At 43.6% G+C, this 23706-nt stretch overlaps 1 protein-coding gene across 7 annotated transcripts in view; it reads left to right on the plus strand.

The window, feature by feature from the left end:
- Window positions 1–5441, plus strand: part of LOC140455646 (uncharacterized) — a 285832-nt gene extending 280391 nt beyond the window's left edge. For 5 of the 7 annotated variants that reach the window (XR_011952920.1, XR_011952917.1, XR_011952922.1 and 2 more), the window contains 2 exons: window positions 2825–2914; window positions 4202–5441. The gene's annotated coding sequence lies outside the window, so the exon portion shown is untranslated. Of the gene's footprint in view, window positions 1–1535; window positions 1721–2824; window positions 2915–4201 lie in introns of all 7 variants that reach the window. The other 2 variants (XR_011952919.1, XR_011952923.1) reach the window with 2 other exon arrangements.
- Window positions 5442–23706: the final 18265 nt, after the last annotated feature.

Below are 23706 nucleotides of genomic sequence, written 5' to 3' on the forward strand. Positions count from 1 at the left end.
TTCCATATAAACACCACACTCTGCATGATAAAGTTATCCCTCAGGTCCCTCTTAAATTTCCCCCTCTCATCTTAAACCTATGCCCTCCAGTTTTGAATTCCCCATCCCTGGGAAAAAGACTATCTGTATTTATCCCATCTATTCCCCTCAAGATTTTATACACCTCAATAAGGTCACCCCTCATTCTCCTATGTTCCAAGGGGTAAATACCTATCCTGGCCAACATATCCCTATAACTCAGGCCTACTAGTCCTGACAACATCCTTGTAAATCTTCTTTGCACTCTTTCCAGTTTAACTATGTCTTTTCTATAACAGGGTAAGCAAACCTGTACACAGTACTCCAAGAGCGGCCTCACCAATGACTTACAAATTGTAACATAATGTCCCAACTCCCATACTCAGTGCCTTGACTGATGAAGGCCATCAGGCTAAATGTCTTCTTCATCAACTGTGACACCTCTTTCAACGAACTGTGTACTTGTACTCCTAGGTCCCTCTGTTCTACAACACTCCTCAGTACCTTACCATTTACTGTATAAGTTCCACCTTGGTTTGACTTTCCAAAGTGCAACACCTCACACTTAGGGTCATTGAATCATAGAGATATACAATATGGAACTCGAGATTGAATTGCATATGCCAATCCTCAGTCCAGTTTGCCATTTGATCAAGATCCCTCTGTAATTTTTGATATCCTTCCTCACTAGCAATAATACCTCCCAATTTGGTCCTACTTGGGAAGGGGCAAAACTCAAAATACTCTTGGGAAATAGGGCAGGACAGCTGACTGAAGTGACAGTGGGAGATCACTTTGGGTCCAGTGACCACAGTTGTATTAATTTTAAAATAATAATGGAGAGGGACAAAACTGGTCCATAGGTTCAGGTTCTAAACTGGGGCAAGGCAAATTTTGATGGAATTAGGCAGGAGGAGCTTGCAGGGGTTGATTGGAGTAGTTTGTTTGCGGGAAAATGGACCTCCGGCAAGTGGGAGGCCTTTAAAAGTGAGATAGCTAGAATTCAAGGTCCATATGTTCCTCTGAGGGTGAAGGGCAAGATTGGCAGGAATAGAGAACCCTGGTTGACCAGAGATTTTGAGTTTTGAGCAGAAAGAAGGAGGAGACATGGCCAAGTACAGGCAGCTGTGATCAAGGGAATCTCTGAAGGTATATAGGGAATACAGGAGTTTACTGAAGAAGGAAATCAGGAGGACAAAAAGGGGGCATGAGATAGCCTTGGCTGAGAAGATTAGGGTGAATCCAAAGAGATTCTTTAAGTATATTAAAGGGAAAATAATTACTAGAAAGAGAATAGCAACCCTCAAGGATCAAAGTGGACATGTGTATGTGGAACTGCAGGAAATGAACGAGGTCCTAAATGAATATTTCTCTTCATTTTAACATGGAGAAAAACATAAAGACTTGGAAACTTGGGGAGGTTAGTGGTGATATCTTGGGACAGTCCATATCGCAATAGGGAGGTGTTGGACATAATAGAATGTATGAAGCTGGATAAATCTCCTGATCCTGACCAGATATATCCAAAAACCCTGCAAGAGGCTAGAGAAGAAATTGTGGTGGCCCTGGCTGATATTTTTGCATCATTGTTATCCACGGGTGAGATCTGGAAGACTGGAGGATAGCCAGTGTTGTGCCCTTATTCAAGAAGGACTGCAAAGAAAAACCTGGGAACAAACTACCAGTAAGCTTAAAATCTGTGGTAAGTAAGTTATTTGAGAAGCTTCTGAGGGATAATATATACATGCATTTGGAAAGCCATTTGATTAGGAGTAGTAACATGGCTTTGTAGTTATCATGCCTCACAAACCTGTTAGAGTTCTTTGATGAAGTGACCAGGAAGGTTGATGGGGGCAGGATGGTAGACGTAGTCTATATGGACTTCAGTAAGGCCTTTGATAAGGTTCCATATTGAAGGTTAGACTGCTTGGAATCCAAGGGGAGCTGGCAAATTGGATACACAATTGGCTTGATGGTAGGAGGCAGAGGGTAACAGTGGAAAGATGCGTGTCAGACTGGAGGCCTGTGACTAGTGGTGTGCCTCAGGGGTCAGTGCTGGACCCGTTACTGTTTGTTGTCTATACCGATGATCTGGATAAGAATGTCCAAGACATGATTAGTAACTTTGCTGGTGACACTAAAATAGGCAGTAATGTGGACAGTGAGGAAGGTTATCAGAAATTGCAGCAGGACCTTGATCAGCTGGGCAAGTGGGCCAAGAAATGGCAAATGGAGTTTAATCTAGATAAAGTGTGAGGTCTTGCATTTTGGAAAGTCAAATCAAGGTAGGAGTTTCATGGTGAATGGTAGGGCTTTAAAAGAGTGTAGTGGAAGAGGGATCTTGGAGTTCAGGTGCCTGGTTCTCTGAAAGTGGAGTAAAATGTAGAAAGGGCAGTGAAGAAGGCTTTTAGCACACTAGGAGAAAGTGAGGACTGCAGATGCTGTAGATCAGAGCTGATGTGTTGCTGGAAAAGCGCAGCAGGTCAGGCAGCATCCAAGGAGCAGGAGAATCGACGTTTCGGGCATGAGCCCTTCTTCAGGAATGAGGAAAGTGTGCCAAGCAGTCTAAGATAAAAGGTAGGGAGGAGGGACTTGGGGGAGGGGCATTGGAAATGCGATAGGTGGAAGGAGGTTAAGGTGAGGATGATAGGCCTCTCAGCAGCTGCTAAGTCAAAAGTGGCTGCAGCATATTTAAACAACTGTATACAGCATATTTCCTGCTATAAAAGAGGGTGTGGGAACCCCTCTGATCCACGTGCTGCTGGTTCTGTGTATTCATTGATTTAACCTTCCTGATTCACCACAGAAAGCTCTTCGTAAATTGGATTTTCATCGCTGGTTGGAAAACCTGGGCCAATATTAGCAGTAGATTTAGCACCGATTGTAGTTTGTGGAGGTGAGTTCCAATCTTCCCCCATCCTTTGTCTGTCAAAGTGTTTTCTCATTTCAGTCCTGAAAGGTTTGACTTTAATTTTTAGATGATGCCATCATCACAGACTCCCTAATTAGTAAAAACAAGATTATCTCCGTTCATCTGATCTTTTCACCTTAATATCTCAAAACATTGATCAGATTGCCCCTTAACATTCTAAACTTTGGGAAATATAATCCTAGTTTGTTTAATCTCTCCTCATAATGTAACCATTCCAGTCCAGGGATCATTCTGGTAAATTTACACTGCACCCCCTCCAAGGTCAATATCTCCTGACTGTGGTGAGGTTCCCAAGACTGCTCCTGGTATTCCAGGTGTAATCAAACTAGGGCTTTGTATCACCAAAGCATGATTCCTAACCCCTTGTATTTGATTGTTTCAGATCTCCAGCATCTACAGTTCTTTGTTTATTCTATCTCTTTGTATTATTTTTCTGTTTATAAAGGACAGCATTCCATTGGACTTCTTGACTAATTTCTGTCTCTGTTTTTTGACGTTGGCCTGATCTCTATACCTATATGTCAATGTGCCTTTTGTAATTTGATGTTTCTATATATGTTGCTTACATGCCACTAATTTTGTGTCGTCCATAAACTTGGAGAGACAGGCCCATATGTTTAAACATGAAGATCGTCTTTTCAGCAGTTTGGACTAAAGCTCTGCATAGGGACCCTATGGAAATTCTAATGCGTGAACCTGTGCAGAAGATGTCTAGTCTGATTTTTAAACTGCCAGTTAATATTTTATTTCTTAGTTGATAGTCATGTAAATCTTAACAGCAGTGCAGACTTTCACTGAAATCCTGGATGATACCAGGCTAATTCAAAAGATTCCCTTTGTCTTTTTCATCAATAATTTAACACTAGCAAGAAAAAGCAGCAGCTGAATTGGAGAACTTGTAAAACTGCTGTTTGATGTTTAAAACGTATTTCACTTGTGTAACTCTGGAAAATGTGTGAAAAAGATGGAGATATCATTTAGTGTACAGAAGTTTTCATATAATTCAGGTGTTTATTGCTTTTAAAAAGGGCATCCTGATGCAGTAGGAATATTTACCTTTTGAATCTCATGAGTGAAATATTTCTCAAAACTAAAAGTGATACATGTAACAAGGAGCTCTTTAATTTGCTAATTACATTAAGAGCAATGAATTATGTCATTTTGATTTAAGAATATTTTTAAAACACGCAATGTGTTATAAACCACATGCACGAATTGCCTGTAAGCTGATGTGAGCTATCACTTCAACAGGTTTTCCAGAATCCATTGTGGAATCAAATCCTGAACAGAAGATATGTTTACCTCCTGGCCCCTCAGAAATCGTGCTTTGTGTGTTGTAACCATGAGCCTTCTGCTGAGGGCACGGAGCAAGCAAGGAAATGATTGGACATCTCTTTGAAATGTTGGATGGTGACCTGAAGACAGCCTCAAAATGCCACACTGCCTTATCAGAGCTGATGAAAGTCACAACAGCACTGAATTTCTTTGCCTCTGGGTCACCTCAGCCTGATATTGGTGACTTGTGTTACGTTCCCAACAGCAGTACGAGGGCCTGGGTTCACCAGGTCACTGAGGCCATTTTCAATAGAACTTCTGATTTCATTCACTTTGATATGTCCTCTATGAGGATGAAACAAAGGGCCCTTATGTTCTCTAAGATCACTGGCTTCCCAGAAGTGATTGGGCCTGTCGATGGAACACACATTCCACTGAAGGCACCAAAAGAGAAACCTGTTTTGTTCATCAACAGGAAGAGCTTCCATTCTCTGAACATGATGATTGTATGTGGTACCCAAATGAAGATCCTAAACGTAAATGTGGATAACTGGAGAAGTGCACATGATTCCTTTATCCGAGTGACCTCAAGATTGTACCCGACCATGATTGTGTCACTGGGAATTACAAGCTAGTTACTGGGGCATGAGGGATATCTGTTGAGGACGAGGCTGATGAAACTGTACCTGAGGACTAGCAACAAAGGGTATGAATGATACAATCGTACACATGTAGCAACACGTCAGGTGGTGGACAGAACAATCTGGTTCCTCAAGTCAGGTTTCCATTGCCTGGACAGGTCAGAAAGCACTTTATGATTCTCACTGGTGAGTGTTGTGTGTGTTGCACAACTTTGCCATCACCCAGAGAATGCTTTTGAGCCAGAAATGGAAGAGTTGGAGGAGCGCAATGTGGATTCAGATGCAGATGGGCTGCTCAGAGGACGTGAGAAGTCTCCAGCAGGAGCTGCCATCAGAGCAACTCAAGATTGCCTGGTTGCTACTGCTTTCAGACACTGTGAATTGAACAGTCCCTCTCAAAATAAAACAAGAATGGTACTTACAAGTCCAGCCTTACCATTGGAAAGACCTTTGAAATAGTTACTGCTGAAAAGGGTAAAACTCAGCTGTTCAAACAAAAGATTATTTAAACAAATCATGTTTTCAAATATTTAACATCTTGAACCACTTTTCATGAGCCTCTTCTGAATAAAATATTTAAGAAAATTTTGAAAGATGACTGTGTTATGATGTCAGCTGATGGTAAAACCAACAAATCGGACTCCAGAATGAAGCCTGGCATGTTAGATCAGAAGTTTCATTTTTCTTTTGGTTAGCATGGTTCTTTTCTGAACACACAGGAGGGGGTCAGTCAGCTCAGTTGGCTGGATGATAGGTTTGTGATGCCAACAGCTTGGTCAATTGTCCTGGCTGGGGTTACCATGAAATCCCACCTTCTTAACCTCACCCCTTGCCTGAGGCACAGTAACCCTCAGGTTAAACCACCAAATCCTCTCTCTGATGAGGGAGTAGCCCTATCATCCTCTGGGACTATGGCAACTTTACCTTTAACGAAAAAAAAATGTTTATCATACAAAGGAAAAAAAGCAACAAATCAGCTTACTGACAATTTATAAAGATCTTAGCATAAGCAGTACAATGTTTTAACCTGTTTTAACTTGTTTCCCAACACTATCCTTTATAGATACCCAATTCCTGATAAATATCACTTCTTTATCAACTTTTTTTGCTTATGCAACTCTTTTTATTGTCTGATTCTTGAACTGCTGGAATAGTATACAATTTCTTTATAAATCTGCTGGCATTTTGGTTTCAATTCTTATGGCTTAAACCTCTCTTTTCATTCTGATAACTTAACAATTTCTATCCACTCTCACAACCCGAAAATTCCACAGAACCTAAACAACTGTTGGGGTGACTGGTTCCTCCAGAGAGGGATCTTTTTGCTGCCAATTTGGAGTCATAAATATCTACAACACAAAAAAAGGTCCTTTGGCCCATTGAATCTGTGACAGACCAAAACAGTCACCTAACTGTTTTAATTCCATTATCCAGTACTTAGCCCATAGCCTTGTTTCTCTTACAGTAAGTGAATTCCAGACTGCTACCACCCTTTGAGTGAAACCATTTTTCTCTCACACCCCCTCAAACCCTCCTGCCCTTTACCTTAAATCTATTGATCTCTCCACCAAGGGATGTATGCCGTCTTAATTTTATACATCTCCAGCATGTCCCTTCTCAATCTCCTGTGCATTCTGTAACACAAACCCAGGCTGTCCAATCTCCCTTCATAACTGAACTCTCCAACCCAGACAACGTTCTTGTAGGTTTCCTCTGCATCCTCTCTAATGCTATCACAACCCTCCTATAACATGGACTCCCAAAACTGCACGAGCTATGGCCGAACCAATGTTTTGTATAGTTACAGCATAATCTCCCTGCTCTTAAACTCTCTGTCTCAACTCATAAAGGTAGGTGTATTATATGTCTTTTTAACCACGTTATCCACTTATCCTGATACCGTAAGGGGCTGATGACCATGCATACCAGGGTCCCTCTGATCCTCGGTGCTTCCCAAGGTCAATCATGTATTCCCTTGCTTTGTTTGTCCTGCCCAAGTGTATCACTTCACATTTTGTCTGGATTGAATTACATTGTTACTGATCAGCCCATCTATATCCTTTTGTAGTCTAAGACTGTTCTCACTATTTACCACCTCATCAATTTTTGTATCACCTGAAAACTCTGATCAACATTACTGAAGTTACTTAATGATCTACATTCAAGTCTAAATCATTGATATAAATCACAAATAACAAGGGCCCCAATACTGACTGACCACTGTGGGACACCACTCTATACAGACATCCAGTCAAAAGAACACCTCTCTGCTTCCTTCCACTCAGCCTAATGGATCTAATGTGGATCTAATTTGCCAAATTTCCTTGCGTTTGTCTTCTCTCTATCGATCTCCCATGCAGGAACCTTTAAAAAGCATTGCTGAAATTCAAGTAGCCGACATCAAAAGCATTGCCGTTGTCTAGATACCTGGTCAGCTCTTCAAAACTTTAATCAAGTTGGTCTGACATGACCTCTCCTTAACATAACCATGCTCTTGATTAATTCTTGCCTCACCAAATGCAGATTAATTCTGTCCTCCAGAATTGCTTCCAAAAGCTTCCCCACCACCGAGGTTACACTGACTGGCCTGTAGTGTCCTGTTGCTTCTTGATGGTTTGTTCCTTCAACTAAAACACCAAGTGAAAACCACCTTCAGTTCAGAGGCTGTGTTGTTAGGCAACCTTCTGCACAGAATCCCCTAAATCACTCTGTCCAGCAATTACAAGGAATGAAACTCATTTCTTATCTCTGCTAAATAGCCTGTATTGCATTCTTTCCACAAAGTCAGTTGAATTTTTGTGAACAGCAAGTGAATCATAACATGCTTCTGACATGATCCTTGGCCACAGTGAACAGGATTAGAGAGGTCAGGTGGGGAGTCATAGGACTGTACAGCACAAAACAGGCCATTCAGCTCAATTCATTCATGCCGACTACGTTACCTAGACTGAACTAGTCACATCTGTCTGCATTTAGCCCATATTCCTCTAAATACTTCCTAACTGTGTACCTGTCCAAATGTGTTTTAAATATTGTAACTGTACCCACCACTACCAATTCCTCTGTCAGCTCATTCCATAAACACATCATCCTCTGTGAGGGAAAAGTTGCTCTTCAGGTCCCTTTTAAATTTTTCCACTTTCCCCTTAAACCATCCCCTCTAGTTTTGGACTCCCCTACCTTGGGGAAAAGACTTTGGCTATTCACCTTATCTGTGCCCCTCATGATATTTTAAACCTCAATAAGTTCACCCCTCTGCCTCCAGGGAACAATGTCCCAGCCTATCCATTCGCTCCTTATAACTGAAGCCCTCCAGTCTCTGTAACATCCTTGTAAATCTTCGCTGCACCCTTTCCAGTTTAATAACATCATTTATATAGCAAGGCAACCAGAATTGTTCACAATTCTCCAAATATGGCCTTGTACAGCCAAAACATGACATCTCAACTCTTGTACTCAATGCTTTATCCAAAAAAGACAAGCATGCCAAATGCCTTCTTAAGCACTCTGTCTACCTGCAACAGCACTTTCAAGGACTATGTGCCTGCATCCCTGGTTGTTTCTGTTCAACAACATTCCCTAGGACCCTACCACTAATTGTGTAAATCTTGCCCTCATTTGTCTGACCAAAATGCAACACTTCATATTTCTTTGCATTAAACTTGATCTGCCATTCCTCAGCCCACTGGCCCATTAGATCAAAATCCCATTTTACTTTTAGATAACTGTCTTCACTGTCCATTATACCACCAAGTTTGGTGTCATCCACAAACTTACTAACCATATCTCCTACACTCTTATCCACACTGTTTTTATAAATGATGAACAACAGTGGACCCAGCACCAATCCTTGTGACACACCACTGGTCACAAAAGATGCAAACAGAAAAGTCAAGCTCCCGACCATCAGCACCCCCGCACCCCACCCCCACCCCTGAAACTGCCCCCATCAGACACTTCTGTGACAGGAGCAATGCCAGGTTAAGTATAGAGTAAAGCTCACTCTACTCTCTTAAAACAAAAGTAAAAGTTTCCCCAACTCTCAACTGAAATAAAGTTCCTGAGACTCACTGGAAAACACACAAATAAACAAATGGCTTTCCTTGATTCTGGGGTAGGTACAATAAGGGGCTGAAATGTGGAATAAACATTCCTTGACTCAATCAAACGCAAAGGCGACTGAAAATCAAATGCCCCCTCAGCTCATTCCTCAACGAATGCTCCTGGGACAGGAACAATAATCGAAAGATCAGAGGAAAGGTTCCTGTACCCATTGCAAATGAAAATATAGTTCCCCTTACACAAACTCAATCAAGCACGTCTAGGACAGGGACAGTACAAAGATAAAACAAGGAGTCCAAAGCTGATACAAAGGGAGGATAAAACAGGTCTCTTCCTGGGGCACCAAACCAAAAGCAAATGCAAACTCAAAATCAAATGGAAACTTACACTAAGGAAACAAAACTAAACCAGAACGTCGTTATCCAGGCTGATAATGCACTGCAGCCCCTGCGGCACCTATCGGTTGTGAAAGGCCTCCACCATACCAGTTAGCACCCTGTACTCTTGCTCCAGGGACACCCGAGTGTGGACATAACCGTGAAAGAGGGGCATATAGTTAGAAATAACGAGCCCCTCTTCAGCCTGATATCTGGATCTATTAATGGCCATTTTGGCCAGGTCCAGGAACAAAGCTACAAGAAGGTGCATAGACTTTATCCACCCTTCCTGTACTGGGTGCCCATAGATCAGGAGTGTGGGGTTGAAGTGTAACTAAAGTTTTAGCAACAGCCCCTTCAAAAAGCCAAAAAGGGGCTGCTAATGAACTCACTCAAATGTGAAATACCATCTCCTCCAGGCCACAGGACATGCACATCCACAGAAATTTGCTCAGTAGCCGGTTTCACGGGACAGACGCGTGTAGCACTCCAGCCCCAGATCCCATTTGTAGAGGGCCTTCCACTGGGGATCTCCACCACTGGGGTCGAAACGTTATGCCAAGGTGCGTCTGGGCGGCAGGCGAAAGTGTAGGAATGAAGAAAGTGCAGCATCAACCCATACAGATAGTACCTCCGCGCTATGCAAGAGGACACTAGGAGGATGACCCTGAGATGGCTCCAATTGTGGGGCACTGCGCCACCGGAGAGGGTCCACGGCATGGGTTGATGTCAAGTTCCGGACAGACGGGTTAGTTCGCCTGGGAGCCAATTGCAAACTTGAACTGCTTCAAGTGTACACAAGGTGCCAGAGCCGAGTATCTTGTCCGTCAGGCTCTGGACGGCTCGGGTCGCAAACTAGAGGCGGACGGATGCCCTCGTGGCCAACTGTGCCAGCGTTATCCAGCTCATTCCTCTGCCATTCAGTGCATCCCTGACTCTGGTGAACCCTGCATCCCCAGCTCTCTCCTCCCTTGGCGTCAATAAATCAGCCTGTAAAATCAGAAGGAAAATGCTTCAAATAAACATTAAATATCAAACAAACAGCTTCAAACAGTTCAGCACAAAACACCCGTGTATGTCACAACATTGATCATACCTCTAAAGTACATCATTGATGCAATGAGCTTTGGAACATCTGATAACTCCACATAAATGGCAGAGTTTTATTTTCTGAGAAGGTTACCCAGATAGGTTGGTGGAAGATCTTGGAGGGATTTGGAAGTTGGGGTCTGGGGGAATGGGTGTGATATTCCGACCTACGGTGCCTGATGGGAGCTGCAGTCCAGAGCCTCCCGGTATCCGGAGCTCGAGCGCGGGCGGTTGTAGCCCGTCGTCAGGAGCTCGAGCGCGGGCGGTTGGAGCCCGTCGTCAGGAGCTCGAGCGCGGGCGGTTGGAGCCCGTCGTCAGGAGCTCGAGCGCGGGCGGTTGGAGCCCGTCGTCAGGAGCTCGAGCGCGGGCGGTTGTAGCCCGTCGTCAGGAGCTCGAGCGCGGGCGGTTGGAGCCCGTCGTCAGGAGCTCGAGCGCGGGCGGTTGGAGCCCGTCGTCAGGAGCTCGAGCGCGGGCGGTTGGAGCCCGTCGTCAGGAGCTCGAGCGCGGGCGGTTGGAGCCCGTCGTCAGGAGCTCGAGCGCGGGCGGTACCTCAGTTGTTCTCGTTTTCCGACCGACAACAACGCCACTTTCGCCTTGTGTGTTAATTTTTATCCCCTCTCCCGAACACACCCTGGTTTGTTTTGGTGAGTCTTGGCGCGGAATCTGTACATTCAGCTCTAAGGCAGAAGGTTGTGTTGCATCAAGTTCCACAAAATATTAACAACTAACACCCCGGCAGAAGCTTCAATGTGGATGTCCCCCTTTTTCCAACAACGTCTGCCTGTCCGACTAAGGTAGTCCATGTTGTAACTTTGATGGCGAAGGTATCCGGCGTCAGTTTCATGGAGCCCCCCAGTTACAGCTGCGTTAGTGTAAGGGACTTGCTCTCCCAGCACCATCAGTATAAGTGAACCCTTCACCTCAGAAGTCCCTCTGCAAACAACACCCTCATAAAACACTGACTTAGAGGGACCTTGGAGCGCAAGAATGCTGACCAGATATCCCAACCCAATCTAGTCCCACCTGCCAGCACCCGGCCCATATCCCTCCAAACCCTTCCTATTCATATACCCATCCAGATGCCTTTTAAATGTTGTAATTGTACCAGCCTCCACCACTTCCTCTGGCAGCTCATTCCATACACGTACCACCCTCTGCGTGAAAGAGTTGCCCCTTAAGTCTCTTTTATATCTTTCCCCTCTCACCCTAAACCTATGCCCTCTAGTTCTGGACTCCCCAACCCCACGGGAAAGACTTTGCCTATTTACCCTATCCATGCTCCTCATGACCTCTATAAGGTCACCCCTCAACCTCCGACGCTCCAGGGAAAACAGCCCCAACCTGTTCAGCCTCTCCCTTTAGCTCAAATCCTCCAACCCTGGCAACATCCTTGTAAATCTTTTCTAAATCCTTTCAAGTTTCACAACATCTTATCGATGGGAAGGAGACCAGAATTATTAAGGTATCAGGAACAGGTAAAATAAAGTGGTTCAGGAAGGACCACTTGCCATTCTAAACCAAGACGTACAGTTTTAGGAGCAGGGAGCTGATGCTGGAACTGTACAGCATGTGGGTTAGACCACAGTGAGAGTATTGTGTGCAATTCGGGAATCCACATTCTCGGACGGATGTGGATGGCACTGGAGGGTGATGACTGAGGAGACTTACCAGGATGTTCCTTGGGCTGGAGAGTTTCAGCTGCAAAGAGATTGGACAGTGGGATAGACGAAGTTGTTTTCCCCGGGGTGGAGGAGGCTGAGTGGGGACGTGATTGAGATGTTCAAAATTATGAGGGGTATAGACGCGGAGAACCTTTTTCCCCTTGGTGGAGGCAGCAGTAACCAAGTATATAAATTTAAGGGTAAGGGGGAGGAGGCCGAGAGGGGATGTGAGGGAAGGTTTTATCACCCAGAGAGTGATGGGAATCTGGAACTCACTGCCTGTAAGGGTGTAGGAGACATAAACTCTCGTAACAATTAAGTATTTAGATGCGCACTTGCAATTCCAAAACAAACAAGGCTCTGGGACAAGTGCTGGAAAACGGGGTTAGAGTAATTACGGGGTTGTTTCTGACCAGCGCAGACTTGATGGGCCGAATAGCCTTTTTCTGTGCTGAAGTTCTCTGACTTTATAAAAAGCGCTCCTGATGTAGGGGATGCCATAACTGACTGCCTAAAAAAGCATAAACTATCTCCTCAAACATGTCTGAATTGCAGGCCCAAGCCTAGAAAGATCTCCCTTAAAACCCCCACAGGGACTCAGCTTAATTCATTAAAACACCTCACAATCCTGCTCTGAACTACATTACCCTGCTGCATTTGGGACCTGCGCTCTGTGAGGTAGCTGTATGGAATAAGCGGAAAGAACCTGCCCGCGGTGTCTGACGGGAGCTGTAGTTCTAACTGCATTGCAGATGTTGGGAGCCTGTCTTCGGCGGTTCAAATCTGAGGCACGAGCGGCTGGTACATGGGCAGCGCTTGAATTTGAGGTGCGCACGTGTAAATGACGACCCCTGCTGGCAAAAACCAGGATTACTGTATTTCTGATTTGGAGATGCCGGTGTTGGACTGGGGTGTACAAAGTTCAAAATCTCACAACACCAGGTTATAGTCTATCACCTGATGAAGGAGCGAAGCTCCGAAAGCTAATGTGCTTCCAATTAAACCTGTTGGACTATAACCTGGTGTTGTGTGATTTTTAATTTACTGTATTCCCTCCATTCCACATCCCTCTCCTGATTAGTTCCTTGGAAAGTTCGCAAACTGGAAGCTGCGTCTGATTAGTTCTCCCGCGTGAATGCAGAGGGGAATTCCTCGATGCAGTTCATAAAGAACAGATAATCTGGTCATGATCACCTGCCAGTTTGCGGATTCTTATTGCGCATATATTGACTGCCAAGTTTCTGACATTACAATAGTATCTTCTCTAGGTGAATTGCAGGCCCAAGCCTAGAAAGCCCTCCCTTAAAACGCCCAAAGGGACTCAGCTTAATTCATTAAAACACCTCACGCCTGACTGCTTCTCAGGACACAAGCGATTCACACCAGGTTTCAACGTTAGCAGGTAAAGAAATATTGACTGTAAACAAGCTTATATTCTAACAAACCAGAAAAGATGACTATTATTATCCATGTACCCCCAATAGTCAGCAGGAAATTGAAAAACAAATTTGTAAGGAGTTCTCAGTTACCTGTAAGAATAACAGGCTGGTAATGGAAGGAGATTTTAACTTTTCAAACAGACAGGGACTGCAATAGTGTTAACGGTTTAGATAGAGAGGAATTTATCAAGTGTACAAGAAAATTTTCTGATTTAGTACGGGGATTACCGACTAGAGAAAGTGCAAAACTTGACCTACTGTTGGGAAATAAAGCAGGGCAAGTGACAGGTGTCAGTGGGGAAGAACTTTGGGGCCAGCAACCATCATTCTATTATTTTAAAAATACTGATGGAAAAGGATAGAGTTTGAAAAAGTTAAAGTTTGAAATTTGGAGGAAGGCCAATTTTGATGGTATTAGGCAAGAACTTTCAAAAGTAATTGGGGGGGGGGGCAGATGTTTGTAGGTAAAGGGACAGCTGGAAAATGGGAAGCCATCATAAATGAATAACGAGAGTCCAGAGATAGTATGTTCCTGTTAGGGTGAAAAGCAAGGCTGGTAGGTATAGGGAATGCTGGATGACTAAAGAACTTGAGGTTTTGTTTAAGAAAAAGAAGGAAGCATATGTCAGGTATACTGAGCAGAGATCGAGTGAATCCTTAGAGTATAAAGGCAGTGGGAGTATACTTAAGAGGAAATCAGAAGGACAAAAAGGGGACATGAGATAGCTTTGGCAAATAGAGTTAAGGAGAATCCAACAGGATTTTATAAATACATTAAGGACAAAAGGACATCTAGACCAATAGCACTCCTCAAAGATCAGCAAGGCCACCTCAGAAGATGGGGGAGATAGAAAATGAGTATTTTGCATCAGTGTTTACTGTGGAGAAGGACATAGAAAATACAGCATGGGGGAAATAGATAGTGACATCTTAAAAGATGTCCATATTTCAGAGGAGGAGGTGCTTGATATCTTGAAATGGGTAAAGGTGGGTAAATCCCCAGGACCTGATCATGTTTACCCTAGAACTCTGTGGGAAGCTAGGGAAGTGATTGCTGGGCCCCTTGCTGAGATACTTGTTTACAAATTTGTTTACAAAGATTACAAATCTTCTCCAAACTCGCTAATATTTGTGTCATTGATAGCCACAGTGAGGTGCTGGAAGACTGGAGGTTGGCTAATGTGGTGCCACTATTTAAGAAAGGTGGTAAGGAAAAGCCAGGAACAGTATACTGGTAAGTCAGACAATGGTGTTGGGCAAGTTGTTGAAAGTAATCTTGAGGAACCGGATTTACATGTATTTGGAAAGGCAAGAACTGATTTGGAATAGTCATCATGGCTTTGTATGTGGGAAATCATGTCTCACTAACTTGATTGAGCTTTTTGAAGAAGTAACAAAGAGAATTGATGAGAGCAGAGCAGTGGATGTGATCTATATGCACTTCAGTAAGTTGTTTGACAAGGTTCCTCATGGTGGACTGGTTAGCAAGGTTCAATCAGATCAATTACAGGGTGACCTAACCATTTTGGATACAGACTGGCTCCAAGTAGAAGACAGAGGATGGTAATGGAGGGTTGCCTTTCAGACTGGAGGCCTGTGACCATTGATATTCAACAATGACTGGCGCTGGGTTCATTGCCTTTCGTCATTTATATAAATGATTTGGAAATGAACATAGGAGGTATAGTTAGTAAGTTTGCAGATGTGTCATGGACAGCAAAGAAGATTATCTCAGTACAATGGAATCTTGATCAGATGGGCCAAAGAGTGACAGATGGAGTTTAATTCAGATAATTGTGAGGTGCTACATTTTGGAAAGGCAAATTAGGGCAGGAGTTACACACTTAATGGTAAGGTCCTGGGGAGAGTTGCTGAACAGAGACCTTGGAATGCAGGTTCATAGTTCCTTGGAAGTGGAATTGCAGGTAGATAGCATAGTGAAGAAGGCAATTAGTATGCTTTCCTTTATTAGCTAGAGCATTGAGTATAGGAGTTGGGAGTCCTGTTGCGGTTGTACAGGACATTGGTTAGGCTACTTTTGGAATATTATGTGCAATTCTTGTCTCCCTCCTATAGGAAGGATGCTGTGGAGCTTGAAAGGGTTCAGAAAAGATTTAAAAGTCTTTTGTCAGGGTTAGAGAGTTTGAACTATAGGGAAAGGCTGAGTGGCTGGGATTGTTTTCCCTGGAGCATCGGAGGCTGAGGGGTGACTTTATAGAGGTTTATAAAATCATGAGTGGTATCGATAGGGGTATAGGATAAATAGACAAGGTGTTTTCCCTGGGGTGTGAGTGTCCAGATCTAGACGGCATAGGTTTAGGGTGAGAGGGGAAAGACTTAAAAGTGACTTAAGGGGCAAACTTTTCACGCAAAGGGTGGTGCGTGTATGGAATGAGCTGCTAGATGAAGTGGTGGAGGTTGGTACAATTCCAACATTTAAAAGGCATCTGAATATGAAGAGGGTATATGAATAGAAAGGGTTTAGAGGGATATGGGCCAGATGTTGGCAAATGGGACAAGATTAATTTGTGGTATCTGGTCGGCATGGGCAAGTTGGACTGAAGGGTCTGTTTCCTTTCTGCATATCTGACTCGATGACTTGAAAACGTACCCTTTTAAATCCCAAACATAAAAGGATTAATTCATATGCAAGACAGACAAAACCAGATGGTTTGAGGGCAGTCAGTTTGCTGGCTAGCTGGTCTGTGATGTAGGGTGTTGCCAACATTGTGGGTTCAATTTCCTCAATGACTGAAATTACCACAAAGGACTCTTCTTCTGTGGTGACCCTCAGGTTAAACCGCCACCACTCCTGTCTCTCTGTCGGTCTGTCTCTCTGTCTCTCTCTCTGTCCAAAAAGAAGACAAGAATTCTGTAGTACAATAGACTGACCACAAGTGTGGAAAATTATTTCTCACAGTTGTTTTGATTTTAGCAATGATGACAAGATGTTGATTGCACACTGGTCAATCTTTGATTCTAAGTTTATATAGGAGCTTCTATACATTTGATGTCTTCTTTTGGTGATCAGATCAAAAGTAAAATTAACCTTCTTTGCCAAAAATGGGACTGATAGCAGGAGAGGTTTGAGATGGACCTTGCTGAGACAGACAGTGCTTTTGAATGACTGCTCCCCTGTGTGAGCAGTGGGGGGGAAACAACATCGACAGCTCTCCGTACAACAGAAGCAGGTGACCTGGTTCCAAGTCATGTGAATCCACACAGTGAGAGAAGAGGAGGAGGTGAAACAATTCTGGTACATGTCAACTGAGAAGGTTTTGTATCCAGTGTGAGTTCATTGATGAGCCAGGAGGTCTGACAACCATTTGAAGACTTCATTATGAAACTTGCATTGATAGGATTCTTCCCCCTCTGTCAGCATGTTGATGGACCAGGAAATTCATTGACTCTGAGAATCTTGTCTCACACCTCATACATGAATGATTTCTTACCATTGTGGATCTCAGGATACTTTGGGAAATGGCAAGAGTGGGTGAAAGGATTCTCACAAACATTGCACCTGAAGAATTTGTCACGTGTGAACTATCTGATGGCTCAAGGTGTTAAGGAAGTCATCAAAGCTTCACCACAAACCTTAAGCTTGATTCTTTGAGGACCCTCTGATGAAGACGTTTGCTCTGGAGAACAATACACTGCACATGAATGGTTACTCCTGTGTGAAGGCAAGAAATGTAACAGTGCATGATTTACTGCACATATCACACTTTTCTCTACTGTGAAGGCATTGGTTTATTTGGTAGTTCCATGACCACATACAAGTTGTAGCACAATTTCTTAAATATGGTGACTTCTTGCGCACTCTTTGGTCTTCCTTGAGGCTTGGCGAAAGTGAGGACTGCAGGTGCTGGAGATCAGAGTCGAAGAGTGTGGTGCTGTGTCGGAGAAATTAGCCCAATAAAGCAGAGACCACACAAACCAGATCGGATGAAATTGACAAGCTGTTTATTACAAGCGATATTGCTGGAAGAGAAATTGACTAGGCTGACACAGAACTGACAGTCTGTACAGGTAGATCAAAGGTTCTCTTCCTTGAGCTGAGGAAGAAACCAGGTTTTATAATAATCTTGTACAATAAGGTTAACTAGAAATGTGGAAAGATACAATGTATCTGGAAATGGGATAATCTAGTTACAATGATGCTAATTGGAAAACAGTTATCGGATTAATGTCCTGATTCTCGATACAATGGCAACATCCTGACAGTATCAATGGGTCCAGAGCTTCCAGTTCTCTTTGCAGGTAGGTGCTAATGTCTCTTCTGAAACAGTAAGGTGCTTCCATTGTCTTGTTGTGGGAGCAATGCTCATGGTGGTGCCTCTCTGTCTGACCTGTTCTTTATGTGGCTTTGATATTGCCGGTTTATGAGACTGCCCTTGGGGCTTTGGGACAGCTGTGTTGATCTGCCATTATTAGTGGGTGTTGGGAAGTGTATTCCCTTGTCTGCGAGTGCTGTCTGGTTTCACTTGTCAGCCTGCTTGGTCCCTGCTGAGGCATTCTGGGTGCTTTTGGTATAGTTTGGCCAAGTTTGCTTTCCTATGTTCTGTGTGGGTCTATTATGGGTTGGCAGGGTAGCAGATCTTTTCCAACATATTGGAAAAGCACAGCCAGTCAGGCATCATCTGAGGAGCAGGATAGTCAATTGTTTCGAGCATAAGCCCTTCCTCATCATTATCACTCCTGATGAAGGGCTTATGGTTGAAACGGCGACTCTCCTGCTCCTCGGATACTGCCAGACTGGCTGTGTTTTTCCAGCAACACACTCTTCGACTCTTCCTCGAGGCTTACTGATTCTGAAAGTTTGTGCATGACTGGTTTCTCACCAGCATGAATGCCTTGGTGCTCCATCAGGTTGGATTATCGTCCAAAGCTCTTATTGCACACTTGACACTTCATGTTTCTTTCTGGTGTTGAAGTGCTGATGCGTGCAAAGGTTTGACAATGCCAAGAATGATCTTTCATACAGTTCATATGTAAATAGTTTCTCCCTTGTGTGAAGTTGTTTGTGTTCAAGATTTGTATTTGACCAGGAGAATGATTTGTCACAACTCATGCATGAATTGTTTCTCTCCTCTGTGGATGCACCAGTGTGTGTGGAGGGGTGATGATTGAGAGAATGATTTGTCACGCACATTACATTTAAAAGGCTTCTCCCCCAGTGTGGGTGCATTGGTGTTTTACAAGTATTGACAACTCTGTAAAACACCTGACATTGGAATGGTTTCTCCCCCATGTGAATCCTGTGGTGTAACAGGAGGTTTGAGGACACAAGGAAAGCTTTATTACAAACCTCACACTTGAATGGTTTCTCCCCTGTATGAATTCTCTGCTCTCAGGAGGTCAAGGGCATCACAAAAGCTTTATCAGAAACTTCGCACCTAAATGATTTCTCCCTTGTCTGAATCATTTGGTGTGCACAGAGGTGGGATAACCATGGGAATGCTTTGTCACACCTCTCATGTGAATGGTTTCTCACCTGTGTGGATGCGCTGGTGATCACGGAGGATAGATGACTGTGAGAATGATTTCTCACACACCTCACACTTGAACTGCTTCTCCTCAGTGTGGGTGCGTCAATGCTTCATAAGTATCGATGCATGTGTAAAGGTTTGGTCACACACTTCACACTTGAAGGGCTTCTTCCCCAGTGTGAATTCTCTTGTGTCTCTTCAGATCAAAAGAGTGGGTGAAAACCTTGTCACAGCAGAAGGGCTTTTCCTCTGTGTGAACATTTTTGGTGTATCAGCAGCCTCATAGATGTAACAAAACCTTATTGCAAATCTCACATTTGAAGTGTTTCTCCCCAATGGGGATTCTCTAATGGACCAGGAGGTTCGATAATCGTGTAAAGGCTTTGTCACACCACATATGAACAACATCTTCCCCCATATGAATACATTCGTGTAAACAGAGGTTTGTTAACTCTGAGAATGATTTCTCAATTTTCACATATGAATGCAAGGAAATGCCATGCATCTGACAATGATTTGTTGTAAACATTACACTTGAAAGGCTTCTCCCCAGTGAACGTATGTAGGCGTTTCATGATGTTTAATGACTGTGTGAAGTGTTGCTTGCACAATTCACTTGAATAGTTTCACTTTCACTCAGCAGTTCAACAGATAGATCTTGCATGTTAGGACAACATTTTGAGCCTGTGGAGTCCTCTTTGTATTTTCCAATGTAGAATGCTGTAATCCTTCTCTAAAACAGGAAAAGGAAATATGATTTTCTCCAACTCCCTCTCCTCTTTTGCTGAAGGGACTGACTCTTCAGTTAGAGACTGTTCCGCAGTGAGTGCCAGTCTGCTATTCCCCTGTGTAGGGAGTCTTTTGTTTTCCTTACTTGACTTTCACACACCCTCTGTTTTAAGTCAGGACATTGTCTGCTCCTGGTTACTATCCAATGTGGCTACATTGTTTCCTCTGCTTGGATCCCCATCTTCCCAAGTCCATGAGGCAGAGTGCAAAATGGACCATCAATTCACTGCGCTCACATCATGATTGATTCTGAACTACCCTCTGAAGTGGCTGAGCAAACAATGATATACAGTCACTGCAAAGTCCAACAATAAAGAAAATCAGAGAGATCTGGAGTATCCTGACATTGTGTCAGAATAAAATGAAAGTGATCTCAACCCAGTGAAATCTGTGTAGTCTCTCTTACCAAGGTCTGTGATGAGGAGAGCTTCTCCACAGATTAGTCAATCTGAATCATATTAATCTGGAAACATCCCAAACTCCTCTGTCACCATCCCTGTGAATGTCCAATCGCATTGGCAGGTGGGTAAGACCTCAATATTGACTCCAAGGAGTTCTGACTTCAGATCAAGCAAATTCAAAGAAAACTACCACTTCTCTCCCAACAAATGAAGGAGTCATTCATCATGTTCACCACCAATGGGGGAAGTAGATTTAGGACCGTTCCCAAAACTGGGTGTCCATGAGGTGCAGTGAGCCATTAGCAACAGCGCGATTGTATTCCATTACATTCTCACAGTCCAGCAGTGCCGTCATTCCATGATTATCATCAAACTAGTCTCTCCATGTAATCCTCTCTAATCTGGAATAATTCCAGTAAATTTCTTCTGTACCCACTCCAACATTCATGGCTGAACATTCCCCAGATCACCTCAGCCTCTCTCTCCACAAACGGGCTCAGTGTGAGACACAATTTGACACCGAGCCACGTGAGATATTAAGCAAGATGAGAAAATATTTGAACAAAGAGGTAGATATGAAGAAGTATCTTAAAGAAAGAGAGTGGTGGAGAGATTTAGTGAGAGAATTCCAGAGATTAGGGCTCAGAAAGCTGAAGGCACAGATACCAAAAGTGGAACAAATAAAACGGATGCTATAGAGACTAAAATTAGAGGAGCAAAGGTGACTTAACAGGATCTCAGATTGAAGTGATTATCAAGGCCATATCCTCAGCTTTGAATCAGAAGTTGTGGCTTCACGTTCCATTGGAGAATATGGGCACCGAGACTTACCATGAGGGAATGCTGCATTGTCAGAGCTACCACATTTTAGGGATATCTTTTGTTTCCCTAAGCTCTTTGTATTTTCATTATTTCAAAAGAAAACAGAGTTAATTCCAATCTCTTGACCAATATTATTCTCTCCATCACCTCCACCTGTCTGGTCATTTTCAAATTGCTGTTTGTCAAATTTTGTTGTATTCACACTGGTTGCACATTTTCAACACTACTGCAGTGACCACACTTCAAATTGACTGCGTTTGGATCTTCTGAAAGGTTCCATAACAATAAAAATGATTTCTTCTGTGAGGAGGTTACAAAGATAGGGTACTGGAGCTGAAAATGTGTTGCTGGAAAAGTGCAGCAGGTCAGGCAGCATCCAAGGAGCAGGAGAATTGACGTTTCGGGCATGAGCCCTTCTTCAGGATTCCTGAAGAAGGGCTCATGCCCGAAACATAGATTCTCCTGCTCCTTGGATGCTGCCCGACCTGCTGCGCTTTTCCAGCAACACATTTTCAGCCCTGATCTCCAGCATCTGCAGTCCTCACTTTCTCCTCATAGGGTACTGGAGATCTTGGAGGGGTTTGAAAAGACAGGAAAAATCCAGCTTCTCTCTCTCTCTCTCTCACACACACACACACACACACACACACACACACACACACACACACCTCAGCAATAGGAAATCAATGAAAATCATCAGACATGCTGCACCTCCCAGATAATTATACCTCACCTTCTCATAATCAGAAATGTACCATCAACAAAACCCAGCCTGGAAATCAGAAGGGAAATGTTTCCAATAAACACACTCAATATCCAACACACAGCTCCAGTCAAACAGTTCAGCACAAAGCACCAAGTAAACAACTCTCTCAAATGGATCATCTCACACAGCATAAGGGACGTTTCCACCCCAATTGCCCACAGGATAGTCAGACTGCCTGAAGATTGGTGCGGATATTAGAACATAGAACAGTACAGCACAGAACAGGCCCTTCAGCCCACAATGTTGTGCCGACCATTGATCCTCATGTAAGGTAAACCTAATGTACGAACCTTCAAATTTCTGTGACCATATGCATGTCCATCAGTCTCTTAAATATCCCCAATGACCTCGCTTCCACAACTGCTGCTGGCAACGCATTCCATGCTCTCACAACTCTCTGCGTAAAGAACCCGCCTCTGACATCCCCTCTATACTTTCCGCCAAACAGCTTAAAACTATGACCCCCCTTGTTAACAATTTCTGCCCTGGGAAAAAGTCTCCGGCTATCAGCTCTATCTATGCTTGTCATTATCTTATACACCTCAATTAGGTCCCCTCTCTTCCTTCTTTTTTCAAATGAAAAGAGTCCGAGCTCAGTCAACCTCTCTTCGTAAGATAAGCCCTCCATTTCAGGCAGCATCCTGGTAAACCTCCTCTGAACCCTCTCCAAAGCATCCACATCTTTCCTATAATAGGCGACCAGAACTGGATACAGTATTCAAAGTGCGGTCTAACCAAAGTTTTATAGAGCTGCGACAAGATCTTATGGCTCTTAAACTCAATTCCTCCTGTTAATGAAAGCCAAAACATGATATGCTTTCTTAACAACCCTGTCCACTTGGGTGGCAATTTTAAGGGATCTATATACCTGCACACCAAGATCCCGCTGTTCCACCACACTGCCAAGAATTCTGTCTTTAATCCTGTACTCAACTTTCAAGTTCGACCTTCCAAAATGCATCACTTTGCATTTATCCAGGTTGAACTCCATCTGCCACCTCTCAGCCCATCTCTGCATCCTGTCAATGTCATGCTGCAGCCTACAACAGTCCTCCATACTGTCAATGACACCTCCAACCTTTGTGTCATCTACAAACTTGCTAACCCATCCTTCAATCTCCTCATCCAAGTCATTAATAAAAATTACAAAGAGTAGAAGCCCAAGAACAGAGCCCTGTGGAACACCACTCACCACTGACTTCAAGGCAGAATACTTTCCTTCCAATATCACTTGCTGTCTTCTATCGACCAGCCAATTTTGTATCCAGACAGCTAAATGTCCCTGTATCCCATTCCTCCTGACCTTCTGAACGAGCCTACCATGGGGAACCTTATCAAATGCCTTGCTGAAGTCCACATACACCACATCCACCACTCGACCCTCATCAACTTGTCTAGTAACATCCTCGAAGAACTCAATAAGATTTGTGAGGCATGACCTGCCCCTCACAAAGCCATGCTGACTATATTAATTAAGCCACGCTCTTCCAGATGGTCATAAATCCTATCCCTCAGAATCCTTTCTAATACCTTATGGAGATGACAAAATTATGGGATATAATTTTGTATAAAAGCTGCTCCTTCACTCACCATCTCCTTACTTGACTAAGGAGCAGCACACTGAAAGCTTGTACTTTCAAATAAACCTGTTGGACTATAATCTGGTGTTGTGTGATTTTTAACTTTATCCATTCTAGTCCAACGCCGGCTCCTCCACAACACAGCTCTGGAAGAGGAAGAAGAGAGAATGGCCAGAGTGGGTGGGCTCCCTGATTGATGTTTCTCACAGTCAATCCAAATATTTCTAAAGCAACACAAGTTTTCTGAAGCTTCGGAAACTGACTGGTGAGATGGAGGTGACTTTGAGCAGTAGGTCAGGGGGAGATTTAAACTTGCCATTGTCCCATCTGAATAAAACCTCACTTATTGCAGCTGCTCCCATGGT

Source organism: Chiloscyllium punctatum, chromosome 30 (assembly GCF_047496795.1).
Source record: "Chiloscyllium punctatum isolate Juve2018m chromosome 30, sChiPun1.3, whole genome shotgun sequence".
NCBI lineage: Eukaryota > Metazoa > Chordata > Chondrichthyes > Orectolobiformes > Hemiscylliidae > Chiloscyllium > Chiloscyllium punctatum.